The sequence below is a fragment of the Balaenoptera acutorostrata genome, chromosome 8, assembly GCF_949987535.1.
Source record: "Balaenoptera acutorostrata chromosome 8, mBalAcu1.1, whole genome shotgun sequence".
Lineage (NCBI taxonomy): Eukaryota > Metazoa > Chordata > Mammalia > Artiodactyla > Balaenopteridae > Balaenoptera > Balaenoptera acutorostrata.
Window position 1 is genome coordinate 7,688,394 of NC_080071.1, and position 16,511 is coordinate 7,704,904.

General features: G+C 39.2%; 1 long non-coding RNA gene across 1 annotated transcript; it reads left to right on the forward strand.

The window, feature by feature from the left end:
• Positions 1–4,598: 4,598 nt before the first annotated feature.
• On the forward strand, positions 4,599–16,042 carry LOC130708728 (uncharacterized). The gene is made up of 4 exons (XR_009009083.1): positions 4,599–4,772; positions 5,567–5,677; positions 9,208–9,395; positions 15,938–16,042. It is a non-coding gene; the product is annotated as an uncharacterized LOC130708728 (long non-coding RNA).
• The last annotated feature ends 469 nt before the right edge of the window (positions 16,043–16,511 follow it).

Consider the following 16,511-nt stretch of genomic DNA (forward strand, 5'->3'; position numbering starts at 1 on the left):
GGGATTAAAACAACAGATACATGCAAATGTGAAATAATATTGCAATCGACATTGAAGGGAGAAAAATAATTCTTTAGGGTTTCTTTGAGTAAAACAAACTGCCTCCCTCAGTATTCCCTCCACCCAGGCAGCGTATGAAGATGCACTTTTGTTTTCCAGTTCTCTCCAGCCAGGACCTGGTGCCTGTCCCCCCATTCACCTCTCAGTCTGTCAATTTCCTTAACTTTCACAGCCGCTCCCCCTTTCTCCCCTGCCCCCAGCTCCGCTTGCTGGCCCAGATGCCAGAAGAGATACAATGTTTCTGCCCTGAACACACAGCCTGTAGAAGGAATTCGAATTTGGCCACAGCTAATTTTTTTTTTTAAAGCAAATTCTGTTTACTCTGTATCATGTGGAGAAAATAAAAAAAAGGAACCTATTCTCTTTTTGAAACGGAATTGATCTTTCATCTAGAGGAATTATTTCGACCCTGTGTTGTTACACAGAAGGTGGGAAACTTCTTTTAGAGTTGCAAGCAAAGGGTGATAAGGGGGACCCCTGCACTGGGGGGGGGTGTGTGGACGGGGTGGGGGGCGGCAGGGGTCCAAGTCAAGCCAAACGGTTTTCTCACGTGCAAACTCGCAATCCAATCCATTCGGAGTTGAGCCTAGGATAGGAGGGGAAAGTCTATTAAAAAAAAAAAAAAAATCAGGAGCATCTCTCTGAGAAGCCCTTTCAAACAAAATCAAAACAGGACCAGAGAATCTCAGACCGTCTCTAATATCCCTGCTGCGAGGCCCGCGGGCTGTGGAATCTCGCACGTCACCTGGCCCCAGCAGGGCAGCCAGCTGAGAGTTCATTTTATTTTATTTTTATTTTATTTTTTGAAGTTAAAGCTGAATCTCGGCTTCAGTGCTTTTTGGCAACGTCTCCACTGACAGGAACCAGCAAACTTCAGGACTCAAATGAGCGTCTTAATTTATTGATGCAAAACAGGTCTGCTTGTCGCCCCCAGTTCTCGGCGCGCTCTGTCCCCCACGCCCCCAGCTTCGGTCCCTTCATTTGATCTCAGGGTAAGGCCCCCGCAGCACAGGCGGAGGAACACGTTGTGGGGGGGAGGGGTTCGGCCCCCGCCCACCCCCCCCTCCCCCAGACCTATACCCGCCCGGGAACCCCGCGACCCCCGCCCCGCGGCCGGGTCAGCTGACCTGGCTCGCTCGCCGGCTCCCCGCCCGCCGCCTTGTTTCCGGTCCCCGGGGTCCGCGAGCTGCGCACGGAGCGGGAGCGGCCGCGGCCGCGAGGTGATGCTGGGGGCTGATTACCATGAGAAAGGCTGTGCCTGGAAAAGCCTCCTCCACGCGACTGTCAATCTCACTAAGGGGTGGGATGGGGGGGGACGGAAAGGGGCCCTGTAGGAGTCACCAGAAAACTTGGAGTAAGTTGGATGCGACGCAGGCCCGAGGAGGTGGCTTTCGCCTCAACTTGGAAGGCTGTGGCGTTAAGGGCGCGGACGCCAGCAGTCTCGCCAGGGAATTGAAAACCCCAAATCCTTCCTTCCCTCCTTTCCTCCCTCTTGCCCTCCTTTCAGCCCTCCCTGACCTTTATCCTTATTTTCTTGAAATTCTTTCCCAATTGCCTTTCCTACATTATCCTTTCTTTCTATCTGATATCTCCCTTTTGCAAGCCCTTATTTTGTTTCCTAACATCTCCTCTTCTCTCTCGCTCTGATTCTTTTCTGCCTCCTTTATGTGTCCAGATTTATCATTTCGTTTTGAAAACACAATGTTTCATATGTAATTAATCTACCAGCAGGAGGTCAGGGACACCCTGACTAAAGTAACTCCCTTGGGTCATCAGAGAACAAGTTCGCCAGGTGTCAGTGAAAAGTAAAATAATAATAATAGTAATAAAATAAATATAAATCTATATCTCAGTGATCATAGTGGCTCCCTATTCTGAATTATCATATCAGCTCAAATTGACTTCCTTTTTTCTTAAAAGATATAATCTTCCTGGAAGGAAAATAAATAATACTTGTTCTAGGGAAATTCTATAGAATTAAAGCAATGTGAAAAATTTTCTCATTTATGGTGATATTTTAGCAGGGCTTAACAGACTTTAGAAATTACAATAGGTAATTTAAAGAAACTTAAACTGTGCTTTTTCTTTTAATGACTATTTGGAAAGTGTAAAAAATTCCTAAAGCACCCCTGCCCCACACGAATCAATTCAGAGAGAAACATCATGCCCTGTGTTTTGTACATGCTAAGCAAATTCACAGCTTGAGTTGCTGGGTTGTTTTCTTCGCCAGGTTGCCCTGTTGCCTAGCAGGTGAGTGAACATGGAGCTGCATATGTCATGAATGTGGCTATGGTTTTAGTTTTCCTTATTTCTTTTTCTGTCTTTCATTCATTTTGAGCATGTTGTTCTCCTATTAAAATTCAGAGTTTGCACTTGTTTGCAATTTGTTTACTTTGTTGGATTTTTAAAACTTGTTAGAAGTCAATTGAACATGTATATTAAGCCCTTTTTAGGCCAAGAAAAATAAAGATGCATTAGAAAGATGCTTTTTATGCTTCATAATTATTAATTGACATTTTATGATGAATAATTAATCATTTGAATAATTTTGGTATCTCTGATCTGAACACATATTTGCATATCTAATGCTTGATTTTAACTGTGGTTTTTTTTTTTTAATTCATTCTCTCAGGACGAAGAAACAAAGTAACATTTTAATGTAAAATTTCTCTCTGACACTTGCAAAAGTTTATTTATTGAGTAGTAAGTAGTATTCTTTCCAGATATCCATAAAACTTCGTAACAATTGTGAATCATTTATGTAGCAGTCATATGCAAATATGTGACAGAACTACAATTAATGAGGAAAAACAATACCCTATGTAAAATCAAGTCACTCTCCTCCCCAAATGCAGAGATGTGCACTAATTATGCACCATTTTTTCTTATTGGAATTTGATCATTGAACTTTTTGGTTATGTCTATTTACACATGTCAAAAAGTGAAAATTGAGGTAATTGACAAATAATTCATACCTGAATTTAAGATAATTTTTTACTTTTACTTATTAATATATGGGCTGATTTAAAGTTATTTTAAAATGATCAAGCAAGCCTATCCCTGATATTTTTATACCCCTGTGTCAGTTGACGTCCAAAGAATCTATTTTGAATACTAACCCTGCAGGTTGCTACCTGTGTGATTACCGACAATCTACTCTAAATTTGTTTCCTTAGCTATGTTGTGGGTACACTAATAGTGCCCATTCTTTCGAGTTTTCTTGAGAACTAAATAAAGTAGTGCCTGAAACTTCACTATAGTGTAGCTTTATTATTGTAATGAAAGATTGAAAAAATAACATGGGATATACGGATCAATTGAGGACAATTTAATTAATTTTGACTAGTTAAAAACAGCTATTTACCTTTTAGTATCATTCGTCATTTTTCTATTGAGAAGTGAGTGCTGTGTTATTAAAGTGAAGAAATAAAATGGAAAGCATCATAGGATTTTTGGCTGGTTTACAGTTCTTTAGACCTCTTCAAAGAATTCGTAGCCACAGACATGAAAATAGTGTTTTTTTATTCTGTTAGTTAAGGAGTTAATTTGTCGTATTCAATATGGTCATAATTTGGTTATAAATATCAGATTTCTTTTAGTCCAAATGTATGAACTTGAAGTTTCTCATGTTCTTTAGTAACATATTGTCTTTGACTGTAAGGGTTAAATGTGCAGAAGCTCAGAAGCGGTCTTGAGTAAGACTTGTGAGAAAAAAAAAGGGCAAACTTACAAATTTGGAGACCAGGAATTTGGCTGTCAGAACAGTATTTGTTGTAAGACCATTCATAATGAGCTGAGCGAGCATTTCCTTTTGGAATTGTAGTTATCCTGGGGTTTGCACTAATTCTAAGTACCTATAGTGGGGGAGAAAATCAGTTTACTAACGGAAAATGAAATTCCTTAGTCTCTTAAACATCCAGAAGGCCAGATTTTCTTTTTGATGCAAAAGCTGAAAAGTCAGTGCAAATGCTTATGGGAAAAAACTATTGCGATATTTAGTCCCAATACTGACTTCTTTTTCTTGTTGTTTTCCTTAAGACTCCTCAAAACACTTAAAGGGTCCCTTAATTGTTTCCTTTCTTAAAGGATCCATTCCATGCTTCTTTCACGTTGAAACTACCAAAAGGGCCATTTGGACATCAGCCTAGGGGCTCAGAGTGACCTGTACCTTTTTCTTTTTATCCATTGTAAAGGGCAATGGGACCAAAAACTGTTTGCACCTATAGATTGTTTAGTGACCTGGAAATAACTTCATGCTGCTTTGTGGTCTTCGCTAACAGTCCTTATTCTGTTAAAAGGTCAAATTATAAATCTTGGATGTTACTCAGTTCTAATTTTGCACCATTCTAAAAGTGATTTTTTTTTTTTTTGCAGTCATGTTTCAGGTACTTAAATATAAAAACCTTACTCTCAAAAATTATTCTCTTCATGATAATCACAACTATGAAATAATAATAGCTAAGAAAAAAACCTGCTTTTCTAGGCCTGGCAGTGTAGATGTGACCTAGAGAGAATCAATGACTTTCTCCAGAATTCAAGTGTCTGGTTCTTCACGGGCCTTTGAATCTGCCAGATCCATCCTCCCGGCAGACGCCACATACAGGTGACATCCAATGTCTTCTCACCTTTCGCAGACATCTTTCTGAACCACTTGTGCCCACCCACTCTGCACACTGCATTGTGACCCACTTCCAGACCTCCTGGATGACTTGGTTAGTACTTGTTTTTCCATGTGTGGCTTATTTTGCCTTTTGGATCTAGCACTTAGGCTCATTTTTCCAGTTACAGTATTGGCTCAGGTAGAATGGTTTCTCTGGCTTTGTTGCCTCTGGCTTCCCAGATAAAGTGTCTTTCCTAGTTCAGCCTTCTCACCAGGACCCTTGACTTAGGGACACTCCCATGGGCAAGTTCCTGCTCGCTCACATTGGCCCCAGTACTGGGCCTAAGCACAGGACAAGTTAGTGATGAAGGAGAGATCATGATACAGGCATATCTGGAAATTGTTTTTTTTCTTGTATAATTTTTAAATTGCTTGTTGACTGGGAACTGGACCTCAATGTGTTTGACACCAGATTCTTTACATTCTCCTCAATTACAGCATATTATAGTGGCAAAGATATAGGCTTTGAAATTAGATGAACTGGATTTGACTCCCTGCTTTGTGAGTGCTAATTGTGTATTGAGGACAAGATATGAAGCCCCTGAGAACTTCATTTTTAAAATGAGCAAAAGAGGACTTAAATTTAAGCTGGCTGTGGTGAAAAAATATGACAATATATGTAAAATGTCTGCTACAGGGTAGGCATATCAATAAATAGGAATTCCTTCTCGTGAATTACCTGGAAAATACATGAAGGTAAATTACAGAAAACCAGAGTGAATGTAGCATGTATCTTAGAGGATACTTATTTCATCATTTTTAATTATTTTAGTGCCATTTATTTAATTATTTTAATTACTTTATGATTTTATTAGGAATTGTTTAACTGGTTCTTGCATTTTGCAGAAATCAATGCTTACTGAGAACAAAGTTGGAGAAGTAACATGGAATTTCTTAACTTGTAGCAGAAAAGGTGGAGTGCTCATGATTATAAGCATCACGATTCTAACCTCTGAGGTAAATAAATTTACTTTACAATTTCATTATGTATTTCACACTTCTGTTTACAATTGTAAGAAAAAATATTTTTCCACCTAATTCTCCCTATGTGACCTGGCATAAGAGGAAGCACTCTGGCAGCCAGTTTGGTGTGGCCAAGAAGTGTCAAAGATCACTCATTCAAGGTAAAAAGAAGAGGCCCTTAATACTGTCCAAAGCTCTATACCTACTCTTAACTCAAACTTATGAAGTTTGAAGGAACTGGGAAGGGGGTAGAAGGGAAGGAATAGCACTGAGAAAGTTTGCCTGCAGTATCTTCTCCCCACCCCACCCCCCAGGTTGAGTGCTGAAACATCTGCTTGAAAAAAAAAAAAGGTAAGAATATGTGTATACTAAAGACATTGCTACACTCTGCCGCCTGCAAATTCAGGAGTAGGGTTGTGTCAGCAGACCCTGGCATGATCTACTGTGTATGTGACTTTTCTACCCTATGCCCTAGAAAGGAGGGTGTCAGGGGAGGACTGGCTTGTGGACACAGGGAGCACATTGTTCCAATGGTTCTGCTACAGTGCAAACCAGGCTTCTTTTTCTCTCTCTGGAAGTAAATTTGCTACACGCAAAAAAAAAAAAAAAATCGATTCCTATTAAGTTTTTCCTTGGCCACTGTGGAACCATAGGTATGGCTCCTGTGCAACGGGGTAATTTTTCTGGGTTGAGGGAGGCTGGCTTACCTATTGTTCTTGGCTCATGGCTAGCACCCTTCTAGACAAGAGAGACAGAACAAAGCTGAAAGTTCACAGACAATACGTGGCCTTTTAAAACAGGAATGAAAAACTAAAACCTTGTTCTTCTAAAGTTTAGTTTATCTATCTACTGTGTATTTGGAATTTCATTTTAGAGAAATCAGCATGATCCTGAGCTATAGTATTACCTACCATCATTTAGCATTTATCTGGGATATTGAAAGCTTATTTACAATAATTTGCTGTAGTAGTTCTGTAGAGATGATCTCTATTGAGGCTTTGCTTCCGTTGGTGAGGATTCTTGTGTAGTTGTGGAGTTCAAGGCTAGGTGAAATATGCTTGCGAAGGTCATTTGAAATCACATTGGACTTTGAATTGGGGGCAAAGCAATGCTTTTTATGATATTAAAGCAAAGTAACATCATTTGGAAATTTTTAAACCATTGCTTCATTTAGGATCTCTAAATAGTAATTTATTTGACGAAGGAAGGTGACCTCTCACCAATGTCTCTTTCCCAGTCCCCTGGACTAGTGCCTATTATATAGGAAATATTTGATGTTGTGTGTGGAGTCTGCCATTCATTAAGAAGCTTTAAAGGGATGTAAACTGATCTCCTATTTTGCACTTGTAAAGGCCTGAGATAAGAATGAGGATAGTGGGAATTCCCTGGCAGTCCAGTGGTGCTTTCACTGTGGAGGGTGTGGGTTCAATCCCTGGTCGGGGAACTAAGATCCTGAAAGTCAAGCTGCCCGACTGAAAAGAATGTGAGGATAGATGAGCCTAGCAGGCAGGGACCATAGAACACTTAGACTGGCACAACCTCCTTTTCATCAAGTTATGTACCAGATTACATTATTAACACAAACTGTTTTATTCCCTTTCTTGTGTGTCAATTTTACACATGTTCTGAAAAAAAAATGAAGGAGCAAATGCAGAACTGTGTGTATATATTTGTCTTTCTCTTTAAATGGCTCTGATGAGTCTTTTCATGGTTTATTTTTAAGTAAATATATTAAAATTTAATAAGAGGTTTTCTCTGAAAAAGGAAAGAAATCATAAAGAAAAAATGGAGTAGATTAATAAAAGTATGGTTTGCTTAAGAAGGCAGGTGTGTAGTTGTAATTTAAGATAAATGATCCCCTCACCCTGTAATACCACACAATAGGTAAATAAAGAAAACAGAGAAGATGGGGAATTTTGTTTTGTTTTTCCGTTGTTTTTGGCCATGCCTCGTGGCTTGTGGGATCTTAGTTCCTCGACCAGGTATTGAACCTGGGCCTTCGGCAGTAAAAGCGCTGAGTCCTAACCACCGGACCACCAGGGAATTCCATCTCCTTCTTCAAATGGACAGTCTCCATCAGCCAGTGGGCTGGGTGTTCTTCCTGCCAGCAACTTCATTTTCATGTAGACCAGTAACTGGTTGCCCAGAGATACTGAGGCAAAAAGTATTAAGTCCTGATTATAATACTTTCCCCTTCCCCTCTCTCTCCTTCCCTCTGCTTCAAGTCCTATTTCTCACTCAGGGCCCTTACCTCTTCTTATCTTTCTTTCCATGCTTTCTATTCAGAGGAAAAACTACCTTTTAAAGATAGCCTTGTTCGTAACCTTCACAAGGCTTAGCTTTTAAATAATAAGATATGACCCTAGGATTTGTGATTTCCACTGTGCTGCAGAAAATTACCTGCAGGAAACAGAATGTTTACCTGAAATTCGTTATGAGGAAGGACAGTTCAATACTATTACTGTCTGCCCACTGCCTAGCATAGAGCTTGGAACATGAGAGGCACTGAATAATGTCTTTTGGATGAATGAATGCATGCATGCATGAATGCCATGTAAAAAAGCCAGACTTAAAACAACAGATGCCGTTTGTTCTACATGGCAAATAAGAGTTAAAAGGCATTAATGTAGGTGCAAAAATCACTGTGGTCACAAACAGGATTTTGATATTATTTTTGAATTCTGAGTATAATATTTAACTTCCACAATGAAATACCTAAATCATTTACCAAGCAATAGAGATATAACAGTCCCTCAGTCACTCACTTGCAAAGGAAATTTTCAATACAAATAAAATCATACATATTTATACTAGGGTAATTCAAAATAACTTCCTCACATAAGCACTGCTACGTTCAAATAAAATCTTGCCAACACTTCTGAGTACATTGCTTTAAAAAAAAAATGCTCCCTGTAGCGTCCGAACTATTTAAAAATTTTGCCAGCTTCTTCAACATACATCAGTTATCTCTCTTCAAATCACTGACAAGAATTTAAAAACTGCTTCATCAGAACAACTGTTACCCTTTCTCATACTCTAGTGAGAACCTGATCTTCTAAAAAGGACCATATTTACAGCTTCTTCTGAAATTTTGAAACCATTTGGCTGATATGTTTTTGCTACATTTTCTTTTCCTGATTTAATTACTGGGGACATTTGCATGAAAACAGGGGGATAGGGACATAAGATTTGTGTCTTATGAGTTCATCTGTTTCCGATGCTTATTCCCCACCTGAGATCAGTATCTATTTTATTACAATTGGGAGACCAGGAGCTAGATTGGAAAAGATGAAGAAGTTGTTGGAGGTGAACTAAAGTTCAGAAATAGGGACTTAGGAGCTAAAGGATTGGTGGGTGATATGATAATGGATTTTCTTCTAGTTTACTTATTTACCCGCAGTCATCATGTCAGTCACACATGCTGTTCCACTGAAAAGATCAGAAAATTGGGGAGCTGCACAGAACTGGTGGGTTGATTGATGCTTCTCTAAGAAAATGCCCAGGCAGTTACTACTCTGTCGTAGGGGTCGAGAGGTGTCAAAGAAAACAGTTTACGAGCTGAGACGAGGTCATGTATGAACTCTAGAGACGGCCACTGAAAGTTGTGAAGGAGACAAAGCAAAATGCCCCACTAATTTTGACCGCCTTCACGAGGAGAATCAGAGAAGACTATCGGCGTGAATTCTGCACATCTTCACCAGGAGATCCGTGGGTATGTAGAACTGTACATGTTCAAAACTGAAGCTGTAATCTTCTCCTAACTTCACTTTCTCCCATGTTCGCCAGCTTGCTAAAGGGCATCAATGTCCATCCAGTCTCCTGAGCCCAAACCCTGGGTTGACCTTTGACTCCTGTCTTTCTCTTAACTTCCATAGTGAATCACTAAGTGCTAACAACCTTACTTCCACAAGTTCCTCAAATGTGCTCAAATCCTCCCCACTTACATCCCTACCCTGTTTCAGCTACTCAGCATCTCTTTCCTGAAAGAGGAAATGCCCAGCTCCTAACGGACTTCCCATTTGTAGTCTTTCTTCCCTCATAGCTATTCTTCATACCATCACCAGAGTGAGTGATTGATCTAGAACATAAATCTGACTGTGTCACTGCTGAGCATAAAAGCCATCAGCGATTCCCCATTACATACCAGCTGTGCATCTCCAACTCAGGTAACCCTAAGGATGTAACCCTAAGGATGGGTGTTTTAATATTTACAAAGAGTGTTTTGAAATAATACTACTTCAGCTTCAAGTTTGTTTCTTTCCCATAGTTTTGGGTAAAATTGAGGATCCAAGAAGCTGGGCCATGTTAATCTTGCCTGTCCCCAGGGTTTGAGTACCCTAGTGTGAGAAGCACAGTGCCAATGCGATAAACCACAAGTTCTTTAGAAAAGCACATGCGGTCCTCTTGGATGGAATGTTTTCTTTTCTTCATCCTCTTCTCCCACCACTCTTCAAATGGCACATTTACACTTTTATAATATTGTTTGCATTTTCCCCTGAACAAACCATGCTGTTTCCAATGTTAGGGCCTTTGCCTATACCGTTTACTCTACCAGGAATACTCCTTCCTGCTCCCTTTATTTGGCTGACTTCTCTGTTCATCCTTTAACTCAGCACACATGTCATCTCCTCCTGGCCCTTCTGTGTCCTCATAGCATTTAACACTCTGCACTGAGGTCCTTCCTTTATGTCTTCTTTCAACTGGAATAAGGCCTCCCTGAGGTCAGGGACACTGTCATCTTTGACTTTATACCCTATGATGGGCTGAATGTTGTGTCCCCCAAATTTAATTTATTAAAGCCCAAACCCCCAATGTGATGGTAATTGGAGGTGGGGCCTTTGGGAGGAAATTAGGTTTAGATGAGGTCATGAGGGTGGGGTACCCATGATGGGATTAGTGTTCTTTTTTTTGTGTGTGTGGGATTAGTGTTCTTATAAGAAGAGGAACACAGAGATCATGCTCTCTCCTTGGGCATGCAACTGCAGAAAGGTTATGTGAGCACACAGCAAGAAGGTGGCTTTCCACAAGCCAGGAAGCCAGTTCTCACTAGGAACTGAATCTGCTGGCACCTTGATCTTAGACTTCCCAGCTTTCAAACCCGTGAGAAATAAGTGTCTATTGTTTAAGTCACCCAGTCTATGGTATTTTGTTATAGCAGCCTTAGCTAAGTGTCCCCAACTCTTAGTAAGTATCTGGCAGATGGTGAACACTTAAGAATACTTTTTAAACTGAATATGAATGTCATGGTACAAACTAATTTTTATTACTGGACGAAGAACTCCAAGCACATGCTTTTTTTTTGTTTTTGTTTTCACATGCATGTTTTATTGATAATGCGTTTAGCCACCAGAAGACCTTCCATGCTTCATGTTAAGAGGAGACCCAAAAGATGGAAATTTCTCACTGCATTTTTGAATAACTTGCATTAGTTTAAACATGCATTTGCAAAAGTATTAAAATAACAAGACCTTTCACATGTAAACATTTTCAAATTTCAAAGCTTTTACATATGCATTATTTTACTTGATTCTTATAATAAACTTTCAAGGTTGGCAAATATTTTTATCCCTAATTTGGAAAAGCAGGAAATTAAGATTTTGATGGAGTAAGACAAAATAATCAAACCTATTTTGGGAGTCCCAAGTATGTTTCAGATATGGAAACATCTTTGGAAACTGGTAAAGGGCAAATCTTATTATTCTTATGTGACAGATGAGGAAATACGGTGTTGAAAGGACTGGCTCAGAGTCACATGGCACTACTGTCAAAGTAAAAATTGAACCCAGTGTCCTGTGACTCTGTTTGGTCCTGATACATACATATATATATGTATTAGAAAGGAAGCCATGGTCTTAAGAGAACACTGGAAGGAATTTTTTTCTCTTCTTTTCCATAACTGGTCTGTTACTTGTCTTTAGCACACAAAGACACCAAATCATAAACACAGTCATTCAAGAGAGTAGTTTGGAAGTGAAATTGGAAAATTAATTTGGCTTATTTGAGATAGGAGAGTAGGGGCAGCAGGGATCATATAGAGACTGAACATTTAAAAAATAATTTGTCCCCTTTGCCTTAAAGTCATAAACTTCTTAGTTTTAAGTAAACATAATGGAACTATCCAAATATATGTTACCTGCAATTTTCCGGAATTTTTTTCTGAAAAATGTGAGTTCTAAGAAAATGTATATTTCTTAGAGTTCTGTTGTTGAATGAAGGGCTGCTTCCAGTGAGAGGCTGTCTTTCACTTCTCTTCACTCAGGATTTTATAAAGCAAATTTAGCAGATATTCTTTTGAAGGGAAAAAATTTCTCAGAAGTTAAAATGGTAGATAAAAACATATTATTTGATATATTTGTGCTTTACAATATAAGTATGAAATAATGTAAATGTTCTGTCTAATGCATCAGTATTATTAGCCAATTAATAAATTCAAATATGTGATGAATCACGTCATTTCCTAAGCTAATGGATTGCTTGACAGTTGCATACATGTATCATATATGTGTTCATTGCAAATGCTTATTAATTTCTACTATGTGCTGGGCACTGTGCTAGGAATAAGGGTACAACAGTGATCAAGACAGACCTAATCCGGGACTTCCTTGGTGGTCCAGTGGTTAAGACTCTGCACTCCCGATGCAGGGGGTAATGGGTTCCATCCCTGGCTGGGGAACTAAGATCCCACATGCCACACAGCATGGCCAAAATAATAATAATAATAATAGTAGTAGTAATAATAATAATAAAGAAAAAAAGACAGACCTAATCCTTGCAGGCTGGCGGGGAGGACAGACTGTGTGTGATGAATGCCACTGGGAGTATAGAAGTCAGACCCGTCTAGCCAAACGATGGCTACAAAATAAAGTGAAGGCGAGAGTAGATCTTCCTAATGCACAAAAGGTCAGGTCTTTAAAATCCATCAGCTACCACTGAAATTAGTTTAAATCACCTGTGACGTGTTTTAACTCTTCCAGGCTGGGCTAAAGGTATCTTGGGAACTTGGAGCAGGCTGGGAGGAAGAGGGGAGAAAGCCTAGTGTCAGAGCTTCAGGGAAGGAGACCGACGTTCCAATGACTATAGTTAGAGCGCTTTGGTGCCCAAAGCTCTCAGGAGACTGACCTCAGCATCCGGGGTTAATTCTGGTGGGGTGGTACTCTTCTTGCCAAGTATGAGGCAGTGTCTCTTCCTTTCTGGGGGTTCTGCTTCAGTTGTAATTGGACCCCAATCAGACCCATGTTGGGTCTCATGGACCAGCTCTGGCCCCTGACAGGAGGACATTATAGCAAGGGCTAGACAGGTTATCAGGGGAGTGGCCTCAAACTGGCGATCAGACCAGGGCATTTGTTTCAGGAGAGAACCAAATACAGGGACCACATCAGAAGGAACTGGGCGTTTGGAGGCTGCTCCTTAGGGGGCTTTCGGGTTCCTGGATCCTCCCTAGGGGTCAGGCTCTGTGCAGCAGTCTCCCTCTCTCTTTCCTCAACACTCTCTTCCTGCCCCCACTGCCCCTCTCTTCGTCATCTGTTTGTTTATATTCCATTACTATATCTGTTATGCTCAAATGTTGACTAAGGCTTCTGTTTGCAACAACAGTTAATGGCTTTTGAATGTGGATTTGGCTTTCATTAGGAGAATATTATTTTCAGTAATTGTCAGTTCACTAGAATATAGGTAAGGCTTTGGGTTTTTGCTTTGTAAAGTATGATGCTTGAAGTTAAAACAAGTATAAACAAATAACGTTAATATTTTGATTTATGTATTGATTTTCGTGGTTGTACATTTTTTAACCTAAAACAGAAAAAAGATAACAAAACTATAAAGAAGTCTTTAGTGAATATATGAATTTGTTTCCTTAAGCGTCTTTACTCTTTACTTAAGATAACTAAGTAGCACACATACATTTGCTGTTACCATGTAATGGAATAGGTCTTTAGAAATGGACCCAAGTAGACATAAGCTCATCATTTGTTTATGTTTTTGCTCAACTTTATTTTTAAAAAAATTACATTAAAAATGGAGCTTTATTTTCTGTTTGAATTTAAGTTCTTTCTTTAACCTCTGTTTTAAGTCAGCTACTTACCACTTGGGCAAGTGATTTTGGCCAAGTCACTTAACTTCTTTGGGCCTTAGTTTCTACATCGATAAATATCAGATAAATAGCACCAAGCTAATAGGATCATGAATTAGAGCGAACAAGACAGTGGGGATCCAAGTGCTTGTTAACTGCAAAGCGCTAATGCATGTGTTTGGTATTTATATTCAGATGCAGGTTATGCTTGCATCCTATAAATTAAAATTTGTTCTAAAACTCCACCAGTTCCTGAGGCAAGAAATGTGAAATGGCAACAACGAAAAGGGTCAGTGAAACTCTTGGCTTCTAACCAATCCTGTACAAAATCTTTCCTAACCACGTATTTTAAAAGATGAGGAAAGATAAAGGAATGAAGAGAACTGCCCTTTTTCTCTAACCCTTAAAACATTTTTTCTTCCCAAGAAACTCAGTTATAGAAGCTTGAACCTAACTCAGTACTAAAGGTGGCCATTCAGAGGACTGTTTAGAATGTTGTATTAATGAAAGTGAGGTGCCATGAACATGTACTCTTATCAGACAGAGGTGGACATGATCAGAACAAGCTTGTTCACAAAGCCGTTCCCTGTCCTTGGCCATGAGTCACAAAAATCTGATGTCTGGACGTGAAATGAAATGCTTCCTTGAACCAAAGTTGAAATTTGTGTGTGTGTGTGTGTGTGTGTATTTAATATGTAAAGGAAGAATGAAATCAAGACATGAAACTCTTTCATTGACTCAAGTTTAGGGCCAAATTTTAATAACACAGCTGTCCGGATGTGAGACACTAATGAGAACATAAGGAATTCCTGGATAGAAAAGGGCTGGTTGGCCCAATGGCCTGTCTCCTTCAAGTTTATTGCAACACACCTCTCCGTGTTGTCAGCAAATCTTCCAACCCCTTTTGCCTACATAAACATGTCCCGCTGTCTCTTAAACTCATGTTTTCTTTATGTTTCACTCAATGGACTTACTCGGTAATTTGCAGTATTCTCCATATGCTGGGGGATCGCTGGATGAAGTAGTCTTAACGTTATCGCTACTTCTCAATTAATTACATAAAATATTCAAGAGTAAAATATTTTCAGCAGATAGCACTGGAAATTTGGAAGAAATCAACTGAAAAAACAAACTTACAATGCATTTAGAAAGAAACAACTGTTCTTTTGCTAATCTACGTTTTAATCTTAAAGATGTGAAGATGAAAGTGGAGAGTGATTAAGGTGGGCAAACATAAACACTTTCTTTTGCTGTATTAGCCTCATTAACAGATTTCTTAGAAAGAAGAAAATGCTAAGCTCAAATGATACAACAAAGAAAAGGACCTGATGTTTTATTTTGGTTGGGTTGAAGCCATATTCCAGATAATATTTTTATTTCCTTAATTATATCAATATTTCAGGCATAAATTTGACTTGAACTATTCAAAACATTGAATCGGTTCTCTGAATCAGTGTAGAAATGATTTTACATTAAAAACTTTTTTTCCCCAAACTTTCTACATGCCTGAAGACCAATGAGCTTGGGGCAAGTTCTTCGGTTGACTGTGGGACCTTCTGATTGGAAAGTATCTTTGAAAACTTCCTTTAAGATTTGATCGGAGGGCAAGGAAGTGGAAATAACTAAAGGGTGCTGAGGAGAATGAATGATTAATGGTTTAGCTGAATATTTTACATTTTCATTTTTGAATGCCATTATTTTAAAATTATTTCAACATAGGTGTGTTGATGTGTGTGTAGAGATTATACGTCGGTTTTAGTCTGGTTGATAAACACATAAGGTAACCATCTTGCCCTGGTTCGCCCTGGCATTTTCTGGTTTTAGCCCTGAAAGTCCCACTTCCTGTGAAATTTCTCAGCAACAAGCAAACAGGTAATTCACAAACACATATGAAAAAAATAAAAATAATTTGCTCCCAAGATTTGGTAAGCTTTTTGGTCTGCATACTCTTCAGACTGTGGGAACTCAAAAAGCAAAGTGCTACATTAGCATTAAGGATTTTGCTCTCTTGTTAAAACAGCCTACGCTCAGGTGTCAGCACCTTGGTGACTATGGTGAAAGATGATCCACTTGATTGTTTCTTTTAAATTGTTTCCAAGCTCAGATGCATGATAGCTTACTTAAAAAAAGAGCTGGAAAATATTTAAAAATCAAACCTATTTTCTTCCAAACTTTTCTCTTCCAAGTCCCTTGCTCTCCAGATGCGCTATAAGATACATCCTGCATCTAGCATGATGAACGATCTCCAAAATCTCTGATGCCTAAGCCATGTCCTATTGTCCAGATTAAGGTAGGAAAAAATGATCTATGTTGACTTATTTTAATCTTCTGTGCCTCAATCAGAGGAGTTCTGTAAGTATTTTGTGTAAGTATGTTGCTGATTTTAAATTTGTGGATGGTGACTTTTGAACTTTCTCAAGAAGGTCTCAATAAAGAACATGCCTGAATCCCCGTCTTAATGATTTTTAGCTTCAGCAAAGCCATTTACTGGATTCCCCTTCCTAACAACTGCTCTGCCAAGCATTGTATAAAATAGCATTCTTCATGGTTAGATGATCCTATGGAAGGTGAGCAAAAGATTTTAAACACAGAGGAATGTAACCAGCTACTCATTCAGAATTTCTCCATCTTTCACACGCATGCTGTGTCTCTGTGGTAGCATCTTGTTGTGTGTGTCTGCATGCGTGTGCTTGCATGTGTAAACACATAGCATTTAGCTACAGAACATGTCACAGATTTCTTTCCTGGTCACCATGCTGC